The sequence below is a fragment of the Benincasa hispida genome, chromosome 1 (assembly GCF_027475165.1).
Source record: "Benincasa hispida cultivar pf3 chromosome 1, pf3_genome.v1.1, whole genome shotgun sequence".
In the NCBI taxonomy this organism is placed as follows: Eukaryota; Viridiplantae; Streptophyta; class Magnoliopsida; order Cucurbitales; family Cucurbitaceae; genus Benincasa; species Benincasa hispida.
Window position 1 is genome coordinate 42,924,449 of NC_143478.1, and position 16,983 is coordinate 42,941,431.

Consider the following 16,983-nt stretch of genomic DNA (forward strand, 5'->3'; position numbering starts at 1 on the left):
TCTTCACTGAACCAAGACATTCTAGACTAAATACTAATACTAGAATAACTCTTATTCCTATAGCATTTAGTTACCACTCCTTTAGTCAAGAATTTACTAATACTTAGTAATTCTTGTAAGTGTGACCGAATGGAAAGAAAATATTAAGAACGAACCTAAGAGACCCTATTCATATCTAAAGTGTGCATTTTTCTGATCCCCATGGTATGGCTCTCTGAATGGGTGGTCTCTTTAAGACGACACGCAGGCAAAACATTGGGGATCTCACAGTCCAACCTAATGGAGGAGATCGTAGGATGTGTTGACACACTTCCTTCTCCCACTTACTATGAATAACTTTCCCTATTCACCTTACTAATGAACCATGTAAACACTCTCCAAATGGAGGCCACACCCAGGATGACACAAAGCTGAGCATGGATCTCATTGTATGAACTCTTAGAGACATGAGAGCTAAAAATTAATATATCATATAACCATTTTTCTCTGACTGAAGTGTTCTAGACGGTTTTCGTATACTTTTACTTAGGTATATTCCGACTAATTAAATATATCCTAAGTCTATGTGTTTATCCAAGTATAACTTTTATATTGGATTTAACCTACAATATCTAAGTGATAAACTCTTTAAAACCTCACATCACACATGCATGCTCATAAAATCGAGTTAACTAACTCAAAAATCTGCTCGATCCCTAGGTAGCAAGTGTTCCGTAAATCGTCAACTTAAGTACCTCCAGCCTTAGACAGATCTTGCCAGGTGAGTTTTTTTGTAACCTTAGTTTTACAAGTTATTGACCTATTTTAACTATTTAAAAAAGGTTATGTTTGTTAACCCTACTTGAGCATGCATTTTTTATTATTATTATTATAAATTTTAAAAGTCTAACTCATTTTATAACACTTATAACTTAGACAATATCTATAACATACATCAAATATTTCATAAATTAATATAACAACTTATATTAATTCTCATGAAATCATATATATACATACTATATATTACAACACTTATAACATACTTTCACTACATGAAACATGGTTATGGTGGGATTTATAATCTATATGACATACTTTATGCATAAAAAATTTTAATTTAATTAAAACATACATTCATAATGCAGAATTAATTAAACACACTAAAGTGGATGATTTTCGCATCCTAGGTTATCAAATAACTAAATTATTGCAATAATAATTGAAAAACCAGCTTGAACCGCTCTCAAACACTTCAAACAGGCCTGAACCAGGCGAAAAAAACTTGAACTGATCCTCTAATGCTCCAAATAGGATAAAATCAGTTAGAATTTGGCTGAATTGGACTAAACCGGTCCTGTTGGACTGCTCTTCCTCGCACGAGCATTTCTAGAAAAATGAAAAGCAGCGGTGCGACGTTCTGCCTTGAGTCTTGGCTCTTTGTTTCAGTTTTGCCCAAAATCTCTTCAAATTACAACCTAATTTCAACTCTAATGACTCTAGCAGAAATAGACTCTTCTTTACACATTAAAGCCCATATACAAGTGGGAAATTACAATTATTTCAACACATTGAAGCTTAATTTGATGTCAAAACCGTAATATATCCAACTTTAGCAACCATAACATTCATATCATGAAATAACATCCACCAAGCTTAAATTAATACAAATTGATGGTTAAAACATGCTCTGATACTAATTGTAAGAGTAAAGAACATGTAAGTGGAAGCAATCAGGATCTAAGCACTCTTTTTACATCAATTTTATGGTTTAAGCATGCTTGTTCAAAATTGTAAAACAGAGTGTTTAAGAACAAACCTTGATGTAGCTCAAAATTGAAACAATCAACTGGTTGTTTTTTATTACGAACACTTCATGGACCACCATTAGAGTCCTCCCCACTATTTTTCAGCCTTAGAACAGATTTTTTAGGGAAAATAAAGTTCCAGAAATTCTGGAGCTAAGAATTTTGAGAGGAAAAAATAGCTTCAAAAACCAGCCATTCAACCACCAATCTCACTAATTCTTTCTTCTATTTAAAGAAGAAATCATGCAAAATCAGAATAATCTCAAAGAGACACCAATTTGATCAACCATAATTGGGATTTGAGGTGTTTAAATAGGTTCAAGTGGGGAAAACCCACTACCTCTGAAAATCAAATTTTGAATTTCTAAAATTTAAATTTAAATGAACTTTCTTAAAATTAATTCAAATATTTAGTTTTAAATAAAATCAATTTTTAAAACCAATTTTAAATAAAACTAATTAAAAAATTAATTTTAAATAATTAATTAAATAATTTAATTAATAATATTAATTTAATATGAAATATTAAATTAATAATTAACACCAATCTTGATCATGAATTCTTATTCATGTATACAATATTTAAATCACATTTAAATATTTCCAACTCTTCATATTGTTTAATTCATAATTAAACGATAAGACGTTAAATATATCGAGTAAAATCAATATTTACTTCCTAAATAAAATTTGAACGTTTCAAATTTCCTCAATATATTGTTCTAACGTTTAGTAGGGGGACCTAATAGACCTACATATCATGAGTTCCAACAATTCAAGATTAACCGACTAAACTCTTTAACCTAGTTAATCAACGCATTCATTAAGTACCGAGATACTCCACTATAGCCCAGTAGTTGTACTTTCTAGATATATTTTTGTCCACTCGATATAACCATGATTAGTAAATCGATCATTCACAGGTTGTTTGTAATTATAATTGGGTCAAAATTACCGTTTTATCCCTGTAATTACATTTTGTTCCTTAAGTTCCATTGATCCTCTAATGAACAATTGGTTTGTGGTTCAACCACCAAACCGAGTCCCTCTCAAGCAAATGAGAGGGTGGAGCCTTTTATTCAAAACCTAGAGTCAGCACTTAAGAGAACAACCTATCTACTATCTCTAGAATCGGGTAAAAATGGATTCCATCTTGCAGAACTATGTCTCTATCTATCTATCCGGTCTTATCCTTAAAATGGTAGGCTTGTGGAGTTGGAAAACTCAGGCCACTCTCGTCCATGTAGATTAAAGGATATTCCCGAATAAACAAGAGTTCATAGTTAGCTCAGGATTAAGATCGAGTTGCCTAGGTTATCATATTGAAATAGTCAGTCTTAACAGTAAACGGTGTTATAAAGTAAAAGTGACTATTTCGCAGTCCGATCTTATGAAAACTCATTGCATAGGATGCCTCCACTCGCATGTCTTCACATGAACGATTCAGGATTTATCAAATGCCAAGTGGGCCGCATCCAGTGTCCCCAGGATAAGGTTGATAAGGTATCCAACCTTATCACTATACTATAGACCGTTTGGCTATTTATTCGAATTTGATCCACTTTATATCTCCACATATAGTTCAAGTATTCATGCTATAGCCATTGGTTCTTTAGTTTATCGGATTTAGGGATTTTAAATACAATTCACATATTCAGTAACATCTTTACTAAATAAACCTTAATAATAACTTTATTGTAAAATAGAATTTGTTTCTTGTTTACAAACCACGAGTTTTAAAATATAAAACATAACAGTTTCTCACCTCTCTTTTCTTCTACATACAACCACCACCTCCCATAAATCTCCCTCTTCAACTTTCTCTCTTTTATCCTTCTCTCTCAACTTACTCCCTCTCTCACTCAGTTTATAGGACTACGATGAACCTCACCAACAGCAACGAACGGTGAACCCCATGAATAATAGCGAATTGTAGACCTCACGAGCATTAGTAAATGGTGAACCTCACGGGCAGCAACAGCAGATCCGGCGAGAGACCCAATGGCAGACTCGTGCCCGATTTCGACAATTTTCCAACTCTAGCTTGACTTTCGGTGAACACAGTAGCCTAGCAACAACTCCGGCGGCTACACATGCCTTGCAGCATTGAAGTAAGAAAAAAAATGCTACATGAAACAAGAGAGCAAAAAAAAAAAATGGTGAGGAAAAGTAAATATTGAATCCAATTTCTTTAATTTTGGGTAGATCCATCAATTATGTAGCGATTATCAATTATGATGTTGATTAGTAAAAAGAAAGGAGGAGAGCCATGGTCAAAATTCAAAGGATGAAGAACACCTCGGTTTGTTGTGATATGATTTGAAACCAAAGAAGTGTGCTTTTGATCCAATTTATACCGATCAAATCTTTAATTTGATTCTCTTTAATTCAAAAATGAAAAGATTGTGGATAAAATTGGCGTTTGATAAGTTCAAAATCAAATATTAGAGATATCAAAATTCATCTAAACTTCATTCAAATTTGAGTATATATCAAATTTTATCCAAATTCAAATTATTCAAGTTTAAGATTTTATCTTCAAATCAAATTTAAATTGGAGATATTCAAATTTATCTCAAAGTAAAAGTTGGTCATATTTTAAATTTTATTCCAAATTCAAATCATACGATTTTGAATTTGATCCTCAAGTTAAATTAAATTGTGGATAAGACCTCAAATTAAAATTTGGTCATTTTCTAAATTTTATCTCAAATTCAAATCATTCAAGTTTGGACTTTTATTTTCAAGTCAAATTAAATTGTGGATAATACCTCCAATTTATTTCAAATTTAAATAGAAAGCATAATCCTTTATTTTATCCTAAAGTAAAATTGAGTTAAGTTCAAATCTCATCTTCACATTCTATTCCAATATTCAAGCCAATATCTTTGTTAGAGATTCATTTTTGCTTCAAATACAAATTTTGAGTTATATAGAGCATTCTAGGATATTTGTAATACACAGTAGAATAAGAGAAAAAAAATCTAAAAATATATTATATCTTTAAAATATTTGTAAATATTGATGAGTTGATTAGTCAATCTTTGATTTTTTTTAAATTTTCAATTTTGCCCTCCCTTATCTTATATTGATGTACATCTTTTATTAGTCTTTTTATTTTCTTTCTAATCTTCGATTTTTGCTTCTTCCCTCACTTTTTTCACTTTTTTCATTTTATTTTCTTTCTCAATTTTTGCTTCTTTCTTTTTTCTTTTTTTATTCTTTCCTTTATCCAATTTTTGGATCTTTCCTTTTTTTTATTTTCTTTTATTTCCTTCTTTTTCCTTTTCTTTCTTTCCTTTATTTTTTTTTATTTTCTTTCATTTCTTTCTTTTTTCCTTTCTTTTTTCTTTTTTTTTTTAATTTTCTTTTCTTTCTTCGGTTTTTGCTTATTCCTTTTTTTTATTTTCTTTCTTCGGTTCTTGCTTATTTTTTCATTTTTATTTTCTTCCCTTTCTCCGATTTTTGCTTCTTCCCTTATCTTTTTTTTATTATTTTATTTTCTTTTCTTTATCCGATTTTTTGCTTTCTTTTCTTTTTTTTTTCTCGCATTTGTCTGTTTTTGCTTCCTTTTGTTCTATTTAATTTTCTTTCCTTTTTTCAGTTTTTGCTTCTTCTCTTTCTCTTATTTTTCTCTTTCTCTTATTTTTAAAATTTTTCTTTCCTTTATTTGAATTTTTTCTTCTTGCCCTTTTTTTCACAAGAATTATGAAGCTGAGTTCCGTACGCAGGACTTAAAAGTACTCAATTCATAAGTGACTTAACACCAACAAGTCAATCATCAAGTTTGATTATTATAATAAATAATAAATATAAATAGTAAATGAAAGTCTATCAGTGATAGCCACTAATATTTTCTATCATTGATAGCTTAATATTTGATTATATTTTCATAGTTAATATCCACGTATAGAAATCTATTATTGATAGCCAACTTAGTCAATTTAATTAATAAAGTTGAATCTCGAACTAAAATGTTAGTGGAATGCCTAGAAGTTATCACTAATAGCATGTTTATCAGTGATAGAAGCTATCATCGAAAAGAAAAAGAACTTATAAATGTTTGGGACGAACAAGAAAGGGGCAAAAATGTGTTCAGTGGCTATGATTGATAGAAGCTACTACACATGTTACAGGTGATAGAAGCTAATACTAATAGCATGTTATCGATGATAGAAGTTATCTGATAGCACATTATTGGTGATAGAAGCTGCCACTGATAGCACGTTATTGGTGATAGAAGCTGCCACTGATAGCACGTTATCGGTGATAAAGAACTGTCACTAATAGCATGATATTAGTGAGATCGTTGATAGCATCTTATTAGTGATGTTATCAATGAAAGAAGCTATCACTGATAACCACAATATGAGTGACGTTAGTGATATCGGCGATAAAACTTAGGTGATATCTGTATATCAAGTTTCTTTCAAAGATGATAACCAATTATAGAAGTCTATCATTGGTAGCCTTAAGTGTTAATATTTCAAGGTTGATTCTAATTAATGAAAGTCTATTAGTGATAACGACTGATAGCTATTATCAGTGATAGTCATGATAAAAGATCATTCGTGAGAACTACTATGGTAATCAAAGTTGTTGTTCTTCTTTCAGAGTTGATCACTATTTATAAATCTATCATTGATAGCCACTGATAGCCTTAAGTAGTAATATTTCAACGTTGATTTCAATTGATGAAAGCGAATCAATGATAGCTACTAATAATTATAGTAAATTAAAAGCTAATATTTCAAGATTGTATTAATTTTTCTCAAATTGAAACCTATCGTTGATAGCAACTATCATCGATAGCAATTGATAGAAGCTATCAACGATAGCAACTGATAGAAGCTATCAACGATAGCAACTGATAGTAGTTAACACTGATAGCTGCTATCAGTGATAGCTTTTAAATTGAGAAAACCGGGAAGAAGCAAACAAAATGGTGGCTAGGCATGGGTTTTTTAGTCTTTTACCATTTTTTAATCTATATATGCAATTATTTTATCCTTGTACTACTTATTCTATTATTTTGGGCTTGAATTCTATTTATGCAACTAGCCCTAAATTCTATTTAAACTTAAATCAAATTTTATGACAAGAAAGAGAGTCAAAACTTTGACCGAAATTCACGTTTTGACAAGTCATCATAAAAAATGTGTGAGTCGTTCGACTCACACAAAATTCAAGTCAAGTTTATGTACCAAATTCATAGTTTGATTGAAATGAAACCACAAATATGAGTCAAATACAAGAACATATAACTTTTATTTTGATTCGAATTTTATCTTTTTTGAGATTCACCCACTCATACATGTGCATAAATCTCGAAAAGGGGGATTTGTTGAATGAAAAATTTTGGACCAATCACGAATGGTCACATTAGTTACCAAATTGATGATGAAATTATTAATCATCAAATTTAGGACCAATTAAAGGTTGACATATGTCCCAAGTTGAAATTAAAGACTTTGAAGAAAATCACAAACACAGAGATCTCCATGAGCAGCGAAAGTGGATCGTTCTAAATTTCATTCAGAATGAACACAACAATTACAATCTAACCGGAAACAAATAGATTATACATATACAGAAAGTACGACATGCTACAATAAGATTCAAGGGATAGAGTATGCATAACTTTGAAGAACTCTTCTTGGCCAGTTTCCACTGTGTCCACAGCAACACTCGAACGCAACTAAAGAACACAATCTTCACGAATGTCTTAATGCTCCTCGAACCCAATCAAGTCCAACTCAATCCACAACTAAGTTAGAACGCCACCACAAATATTACCTTGATATTCTCGGTGTGAGAATCCAGGAGTTGTGGGCTCTGTATGATCTTGGATTGAGGAAGACAAGAGGTATACGATCGAGTAAGTGGAAGATATGAACACTTTCTATCGCATAGACGATGTACTCGATCGTTTAGATAAATGGAAGCCTATCGCATAGACTTTGCTACTCGATCGTGTAGCAACGATCAACGAGTAACTATCGTATAGTCAACTCTAAACGATCGTGTATGCTCTCAGTAGCTATCGCTTAGTAAAAATAATTTTTACTTGATAGCCATTTTCCATGAGAATTTCCCAAATGAATTAACTCTAAATTTGGAAAAAAAAATTCCTTTTATCTCATGGTTACCATAAAACTTCCAATAGCCTCCCACTTAATTCGGTTATTAGAGAAAAAGACTTAATTATCATATAATTAACATATTATAAATAAATATGATAACCAACTTATCATATTATATTTATAACCTATAGTTTTAATGTTTTATCATATGAAACACATATGTATCTAATACATCACATCAATTATATCACATATAATTGAATTTCCTCTTGTTAATTTGAACACTTCAAACTAACCCAAAATCTGATTCTCAACTTGAACCCATTGAGCTACCAAGGGTACCTCATGGACTTGTAGCTTGAAGCTCCAACAGTATGTAAATAGCTGACCAAACTCTTTAGTCACAAGATCCACCATTTGTTAACTGTTGGTCATTCCACTAAAGACCGACAGCTACACTCTTCTTACTACAGATATATTTCTGTGTCCATATAACCAATCAACAGTACGATAACCCTTCACAAATCGCTCATAATTACAATTGGGCTAATTTACCGTTTTGCTCCTGTAGTTACATCTAACTTCATAAGTACCACCAATTCCTCTAATGAACAATAAGTCATAGTCCTACTATGACTGAGTCCTCTCTTCCAAAGAGTGGGTGTAGTCACTATATTCAAGACCTGAATCAGTCCTTAAGGGAACAATTTATCTACTTACCCTGCTTCGGAGAAGAAGTGAATTTCGTCTTGTGTAGCTGAGTTTCCAACTCCCGAATCAGACGAATCTCCAAAAAGGTAGGCTTGTTGAGTTGGCAATCTGGCCACTCTCACCCATACTAATCAAAGAACCGCCCTCATAGGCAGGAGTTTTTAAAACACTCAGGATTAAAGTCATGTCACCTATGGTCATTTTAGTGAAATGTAAGTCTCAATTATCAACGACATTATATAAAGAGACTAATCATCTCGTGGTCCGGTCTTATATAAACTCTTTGTATAGGACACCCCCACTCGCATGTCTCCACATAAATGGTTAGGATCAGACCATTTGTAGCACTTTACAACACTTGTAAATATCTACAAAGCGGGTCAAATCCGTAGTGTCACCAAGATAAAGTATCTCTTCTTTATCCTTATACTATAAATCATTTAGGTTATTACTGAAGGCATAATCCACTTGCATGTCTTGAAATAACTACGGATCTTAGTTTATTGGATTTAAGTAAATGCAAATAAAATAACACTTATTTTATTAATAACAATGTATACAAAAATGTTTACAAACTACAAGACCACCGAGAGAATTAGGACATCAATCCAAACATACTTAAATTGGCAAATCCCCATAATGCGACATGTTTTCTTCATGACCGTTGGATTGAATAAGATTAATTCAATTCAAATTGATATTTTTATTTGGGCTAAAATCCAATTGAGTCCAAAGATAGATTTAATTTAGTTCAAATGCTAAATATGGCCCAAATCTAATTAATTGGGCCCAAGGGTCAAATCTACGGATCAACCAAGCCTAAGCCAACAAAGCTCACCCGAAAACCTTATAAATAGAGGAGTTCTCTTCAGTTGTGGTTAGAATTTTCACACTTTAAAGAGCCTAAAGAGATTTTTCTCAACAATCAAAAGACTCCCTAACTCCTAAAGCTGACCATACTTGAATATTGAAGTCCTTTAGAGATACATTCTTCCAAGACTTCAACTCCAAGAAAATCACACGCTCCAATTCCTCAAATCAAGCATACGTATTCAATTGTCGAACCATATCCGCATCAAATAAACATAAACACAAGTTCAACTTCAAGAAACACATTTCTCCAGAAATCTCGTGCAACAGGAATTTCAGCAGGCAACCAATGCTTCCATGTAGAGCGTGGCCACTTAGATTTCTCAATTGGCTAAAATCGTCAGTAGGTTGGACACACAGTTTGGGAAGCTTCCTTCCCAACAAGAGCATAATGTCCACAATGTCAGCGCGATCATGATGGTGAGCTACAATAAAGCCTTTAACACACCTGCTCTCGCACAATTGGATGAGTCAGAAAAGTTCAAAGTTGAGAAGTTTTTGAGGAAAACCCAGAGATACCGACCAGAAGATGTGGGGTAAGATTCATTCCCCTTTTGAATTTAAATTCATATCTTCCCCGTGCTCCATTTCCTAGCAGGTTTGTTGTAGCTAAGGGATGCACAAAAGGAAATAGTGCATTTAGTCGAGTCTTCCCAAAATGATGAGAGCCTTCACAGAAAGAGCAAGATGAGATGTGTCGAGGTAAAAGACAAGCCCAACAATGAGTGGAATCAAGTTATCTGTCCAGGTAACTTGCTTTTGCTAGTTAACTATGGTGATCTAGGTATGTTTTCATTACCTTGTCTGATATGTAAGTTGAAATTTGAGCATGTCATGCTAGATTTAGGGTCATTAATATGCCTGCATCTGTGTACTATGAGATTCAGTCACATATTCTGCATCTTGCTAGCATTTGGGTTCAGCTGGCAAATTGTTCTTTAGTAAAACCCTTAGAATTGATTAAAGATGTCTTAGTTAAGGATAATGACTCTGTCTTTCCCTCTATTTTTTATATACTAGATATGCATGACACGATCTCCCCTTTCGAGTTATCTATTTTGTTAGGTCGACCCTTTTTAAAGACCGCTAAATTTGTAGTTGATGTTGACAAAAGGTCGCTTTCAATTGAGCATGAAGAAGGGTTGGGAATATTGAGATTTCTGAAACCCTTGTTATTATTTATCATGCTTGCTCTAATGCTTTACTTTTCTAGGAAAGTGGGAAAACATGAAAGTTGGGGATGAAGGATGGAATGACGGCGATCAACTTCGACTATAATGATCGAGTAGCACAATTGAAAGACTGGAGAATGGGTGTCATAAACCTCTCTCCAATAATCAAAAGAAATTTATAATACTGAATCCTACTCCTATCACTACGACGACGTAGAAACCATGGTAAGTCTGGGTTGATTCGCAAGGAAGCACTAGCATGAGTTTTTTGTTAAATCAATTTCCTACTTAGAGTAGTAAATGAGAGGGGGAGGGTTTGGTGTGGATAATGTGACAAGTGTTCAAGAAAATAAAAGCAAAGGGTAAATGTAACCTAAGATTGGAGTTATCCAGTTTCGAGAGCATGAGGAATTTCGATGCAATTTCAATCATTTCTTTCTGTTAATTAAACATGCATTCGATTTATGCATGTACAATGACCTAATTAGCCTAACCTTATTCAAGGATGTTATAGGTAACCGAATCATTTGATTAAACTAAGCAAGCACCCTAATTATTAATTAAAGCATAGACTCTAATTAAACTACATGCCCCTAAATCTGTTCGATTCAATAGCATCCATATAGAAACAAGAACATGCGCATTAAGCTTTAGGATTCCATTGTGTTGGTTAACCAATTGGATAGCTTAATCAATTAATCAATTTGATCTTTAAACCTAGTTAACACATGCATTCTAGGTTAACTAAACAATACATGATGAACTAATTGATATTTAAGTGATTCTAGCTAGACATTCAGTAGCGAATGTGACAAAGCTAAAAATCGATTAGCAAGGGCAAGACATGCTTATGAGGGAATAACCACACACAAATATGCATTTATAAATTGAAATAGAATCAAAGAAACATAAACCAATATAAATTCAGCTCAATAATGTAAATCTCAAGATATTTACAAAGGATTCTTGCTCTCAAAACTAAAATGATATTACCTCATCAATTCATAGACAAACTGAAGAAGATAGCTCCAATCCATTAGTTACAACCAAAAAATAAAAATAAAAACCTATGCTAAGATGTAAAAAATACAAAGGAGAGGAAGAATTTTAGGAGTTACTTCAACCTCCATTGAAATCCCACATAAAAATTCCCTAAATTTCGAAAAGAATATTTATATACAGTGCAGAGCATAGTTGGGAGAGCGTGGCTATGCTCATGACCATTTGTCATGACATAACGCATAACGTAGTTATTCTCTCGCGTGTGTGCATGCTACATTGTTCCGTTAATCTCCGAAGCATAGCTATGCTCTCGCAAGTGATGCTCTCTACCTTCAAGTGTAAAGCGCAACATAAGGCGTAGCGTCGCTATACTGACCCCAAGGGATAAATTGGAATTTTGCGTCCTTTAAGCTTTGGTTCCCGATTTCACTTCTGATAACTCCAAATTAATCCCAAATAGCCTGTAACACTTCGACATGCATGATTTGTTCGAATTCCTACAAATAAAAATTTGATCACTTAAACATAACAAATAAAGAAGATTAGAGACATAAAAATAGCCCTTTTTGAGAGCTATCAAACACCCCCAACCTAAACTTTACTCGACCTCGAGCAAGGAAAAACAATATATATATAAATCTTATGCTGCAAATGAGTGACTCAAAACTCAAAGCTGAAGATAAATCAAAATTCACGAAGATATAACCATTCAAACGTATGCAATCAATTAAGAAATTTAAAACTAAGTCTTTATCCTTTACGTGTGTGCGCACTTAGCCAATCCTATCTTAGTCTTTACTAGTTTGGGAAGGTTTTGTTCAACCTTCAACCCGTTTTCCCCTACTCTGACTCGAAAGATCAAGCATTAAGCTTCCTAGACTCAAATTGGCAGTGTAAAACTTAAAGGAACTAAACTATTATTCAAGTAGCAACAAACCGTGCCCTAGGTGTGTGGCTTCTCTCAACATTAACAGAATATCACATAGTTGTCTTGATCAGTTTAGGATTAAGAACGAAATGGGTTAGTTTCTTAGGCATTTCCTAATCATCCTAGCGAATAATTGTAATGTAGGTGTTAAATGTTTATTTTGTGCTTTCATACTCAATCCACCGATCACTTAGTTTAATTAAGTTCTTAATTAATGTATTTGGGCACTTATCGTGGCATTTTAGGGCAAGTAGGCTAAGCACTTGCATGCACAAGAAAACACCGCTAGAAATCCAATTATAAATTGAACAAATGGGTGGATCTTATTTCCTAGGCTAAGCTATTTGTTTTATTTTCTTGTACTTTTACTTTCCGCAGTTTACTTTTTTGCAATTTATTTTCCTCACTTTAAGTCTTAAACCACACCAAACCTCCTCCCGGTTATCGTTTTAACTAAAGAATTGTGTTGTGAGACTAATCTTCACGCTTCTGTGCGGATCGATCTGATCTTGCCACTTGTACTACTCAGTAGCATATTTAGTATTGATCGGTATTTATAAATTCTATTTGATCAACCAAAAGAGGTCTATGAAACTCTTTCTTTGGTCTATTGATACAACCTGAGGGATTTTTTTGACAAGAAGAAGCCTAACTACATCTACAAGCTACATAAATCACTTTATGGACTACAGTAAACTCCAAGAGCATGGTATGAAAGGTTATCTTCAACTGGGATTTAAAAAAATCTAGAGCAAATAACTCAGTATTCTTTATTGATGCAGAACAAACCAAAGTTTACATACTTGTCTATATAGATGATACTCTTGTAATAGGTAAAAATATGTGTCTTATTTACAAGTTTATTGTAGCCTCTCAGTGAAGAATTTTCTCTAATCTATGGGACATCCTAATTTTTAGGCATTCAAGTCTACAAAGATGATATTAGAATTCTTTTAAAGTAGACAAAGTACATTACTGATTCATTAGATATGTTGAATTTGAATCATTTTAAACCTTTCAATACATCAGCAGTGACAAGAAGACAATATACAAGGAATGATGGAGAACTAATGGACAATCTAACACGCTATCAAAGAGCAATTGAAGCTTAACAATATCTTACTCATACAAGGCTAGAAATTTCATATGTAATCAACAAACTCAATTGCTACAACATCCAACAATCAATTGAAATGCTTGAGTTGCTTTAATTTAGATTTTTTTTTTTTTTACCTAATATTATTAGATTTGATGTCATTTGCTAGTGACTTTTTGAAGATGAGCATAAGGATGTGATTTGGAGTCTAATATAGAGTGAAAATAGTTCATTTTTGCCCAATAAAGTCAAGAAGAAGTTAATTCTTCAAGTAAAGAAGAAAAGGAGACTAAGAGTGCTAAAAAAAGTGTGTTATGCATGACACCCAGACCTGAGAACAATATTTCAGATAGTGTCGAGACACTGTAAAGTGGCCTTGCGATCCCAATACATTACTAGAAATCTTTTCCCTATTAGTTCTAGGGTTTTCAACCAGCCATTTGATCGCAAGAGTTTGTTGAATCCCTTGTCCAAATAAATTTCATGTCTATTAATAGTACGAGTTGATCCACAAAGAACCAACGAGATTCTCAATTAGAATGCTTAAAGTCCCTAGGTAATTAGAGAGGGTTAAGACTTTAAAAATGCTTTGAAAGTAAATGTTGCGAAAAGTAAATTATAGGCAATTGTGAGCGAATGAGAGTTGAGAAAGAATACTATGATAAAGAGGCATAGCTTGGGTTTTTTTTTTAAGTTTTCTCCAATTAGTTTACTCGATCAATGAACTCGTTAGATTATATCCTACTTTATACCTAAGTCTAGCCAATTTGATTAATAATGCTAACCAAATGTCCTAATTACCAAATTACCCAGTATGAATAGATGAACACATGTTATTCACTTGACTAATTGCATAAAGATCTATGAATTATGCTAGGATGAATGCCCAATAGGTAATGGCTAATTAGATATTCAGTATGATTTTCCTCTAAGTTAATTAATCAATATTCATTGAATAGATGCCAAGCAATTCACAAGTTAATCTAATAATTTACTACTTAGCAATTTAGTGACTTAACAATTATGGATTAAGTATAAACCTATAGCAATTAATCATATAATCTCAACTAGTTTGTCAGACAATCTCAAAAAAAATACAATCATAAAGTTTCAATCAAGAATAAAATCCAAAGACAAAGTATAAATCAATTTCATTAAGCAAAAATCTCACAAGTTAACATAAAAGGGAAATACTACTAAACCCAAGCTAGAAATTACTTGTTTAGCCAAGAATCATCTTCATGCTCAATGTAGAATGGAAAAAATGCATAAATTTAATACCAAATTGAGTAAGAACATAAGAAGAAGGGGAAAAACTATGGGAGAATCGAAAAAATCATAATACAAAAATCATAATACTTTTGACCTAGGCGGCTAACAACACATTTATAGAAATTACTCTGGCGCCGTGATGCTATGGCCTTTAATCGCAGTGACGTGGGCAACAAATGAGGGGCATTGCCTTCAAAAGTGATTCTGTGAAGAGCGCCACACGCAATGCCAAGGTGCACTGCGATGCTCTCTCATGGCCTTCAATTCTGTTAACGGCATCGTGGTGCTAGCCCTCAAGGGTTATTTTGAATATCTTTTCCCTGGTTGATGCTTTAAGGCTACATTTTGGTCCATTTTAACTTGGTTTCTACCTTAAGGGTCTATTTTACCTTCTTAATACCTAAAACCTATAAAATCATGAAATAAATATATAAAACCAAGGAACAAACCCGAATTAAGTTGAGCGAGATAGCACATTTTAGTTAATATCGCCATTAAATCTAATTTTGGAGTCCTAAATAGTGTTTTGATAGTAAAGAAGAGGTTAGAAAGTGAGAAGAGTGCTTGGAGGTCATTCATTGATTTTGAGGTGCAAATTAAGGAGTTGTCGATGTACTTCATTGACGAAAATCACTTCTATTGTAGTTTTTCTTTTCTCATTTCAATTTCTACTTCTTTGAAGGGTTGTTAAAATGCATAAGAATATGTTTTTGCCGGCCAAAATGAAATGAACACCCTGGAATACTTTTATTCTCTAAGATTTGATCTTTGTCTTTAGTTTTTATTAGTTTAAAAATTACATCATCCATCTTATTTCCAATCCTTAGATAACATCGACACAATTCTAAAATTATTAAACTAATCTATGCATTTGATCTCTTGAGGATGATACACGGTCTGTTAAGGTCGTTTTATTATATTATAACTTGACACATGCACTTGCACATATCAGAAGGCAGTGAAGAGAGTGCTTGGGATTCATGGACTTTACATACCCAAATGTACTAATTTGCATATCGCTGCTTATAGCAAGATTTGTCAAATCCTTTGATCAAATAAAGATATCATTCTTCTTAAACTTTGCAGTAAATGGTATAGGCCGATCTACAGAGAATCAATATAGTTTATCACAAAATATGCTCAAAGTACCAAAGTAACCAAAAAGGGAGGGGTTGAATATACAAGAAAAAGTAAATAGTATGGAAAGTAAATGTAGGCAATAGTGAAAATGTTCTGAAAAGATCATTTTCAAAAGTCTAGCTTACGTTTTCGAGACATCCCAATTGCTTACTTGATCATCGATAACAAGCAAATATACTCCTATTATCTAGCCAACATATTTAGTACTGCTAAATGGAAGTTCAAAATAACCAATCAATCAACATATTTAAATGTAATGTATTAGATCTCAACGGTTACGGATTTAGACTTAACCTATAGCAATAAATCATGCAACTTTGACTAATTTGCCAGACATTCTCAAAGAAACAGATCATAAAATTAATGCAAGCTAAATATCCATAGATAATATAGAAATGATTAAACCTAGAACAAGTCTCACAAGTGTTACAATCTAGAAAACCTCTAACTTAAATTAGAATTGACCTCTTCAATTAATATAAATGTGGAAAGCTAAAATACAACATAAAAATGTGAAAATACAGAGGAAATAGATAGGGAGTAAAGGGGAGTTTATAGTATAAGCGAATGGATTGCTTGATGCCTTGACCTAATGCCAATAAACTTATTTATAGTCTATCGAGAGTGTTGCAACGCTGTGAATGACAATAGTAAAGAGTAAAGAGTAATGAGTACAAAAAGTAAATGTAGGCAATAGTGAAAAGTGTTTAAAAAGATCAATCGTTCAAAAGTCTAGCTTAAGTTTTCAAAGTATTCCGATTGCTTACTTGATTATCGATCACATGCAAATTTACTCTTATTATTATCTATGTTTAGCCAACAGATTACTGCTAAATAGAAGTCTAAAATAACTAAACAATCAACATATTTAAATGTAATGCATTATAAATATATCAATCATGAACTGCATCAAGTTCTAGGG